The sequence below is a fragment of the Sinocyclocheilus rhinocerous genome, unplaced genomic scaffold (assembly GCF_001515625.1).
Source record: "Sinocyclocheilus rhinocerous isolate Xijiao unplaced genomic scaffold, SAMN03320098_v1.1 scaffold25394, whole genome shotgun sequence".
In the NCBI taxonomy this organism is placed as follows: domain Eukaryota; kingdom Metazoa; phylum Chordata; class Actinopteri; order Cypriniformes; family Cyprinidae; genus Sinocyclocheilus; species Sinocyclocheilus rhinocerous.
Window position 1 is genome coordinate 1 of NW_015664829.1, and position 587 is coordinate 587.

The following is a 587-nucleotide window of genomic DNA, read 5'->3' on the forward strand; positions in this document are numbered from 1 at the left end:
TTTAGGGGATAATATACTGTGGATGAGGACAAAGAAATGGATGACAGAGGGAGTGCCAGACTTTTATAAAGCAGTGATGAGTGCGTGGGGAAAATTTTTAACTTGTGTGTATTTTAATCCACAAGGTAGAGAGAACATTTTAAATCAACCTCTTTTTTTAAACAACGGCATTTTAAACCAAGGGAAGGGAATATTTTATAAGAAATGGTGGGATGTAGGGATAACAAAAGTAAGGGATGTTTTATATGAGTTTAAAGAAGGGTTTTTACCAATACAATACATTGTGGATGTCATGGAAGAGGCAAAGGAGGACTTTACCAGACAGGAATTAATAAACAAATATGATTTAATTAAGAAAGCAATACCTGAAGAGAATTAATAAACAAATATGATTTCATTAAGAAAGCAATACCTGAAGAATGGATACAACGAATTGAAAATATGGAAGAAACCAAACAAGGACGTGATATATATGTGAAAATGGGAGAAATTTTGTATGATTTCAAAGAATGTGGTGTGAAAAGGTTTTATTGGTTTTTTAAAGATATTGTTTTTAAAAAACCTGTTGTTAATCAATATTGGTTACA

General features: G+C 31.3%; 1 long non-coding RNA gene across 1 annotated transcript; it reads right to left on the reverse strand.

Moving 5' to 3' along the window:
• Window positions 1–198: 198 nt before the first annotated feature.
• LOC107730471 (uncharacterized) lies at window positions 199–534 on the reverse strand. Its single transcript, XR_001638684.1, has 2 exons — window positions 413–534; window positions 199–365 (listed from the first exon to the last, which is right to left on the reverse strand). It is a non-coding gene; the product is annotated as an uncharacterized LOC107730471 (long non-coding RNA).
• Window positions 535–587: the final 53 nt, after the last annotated feature.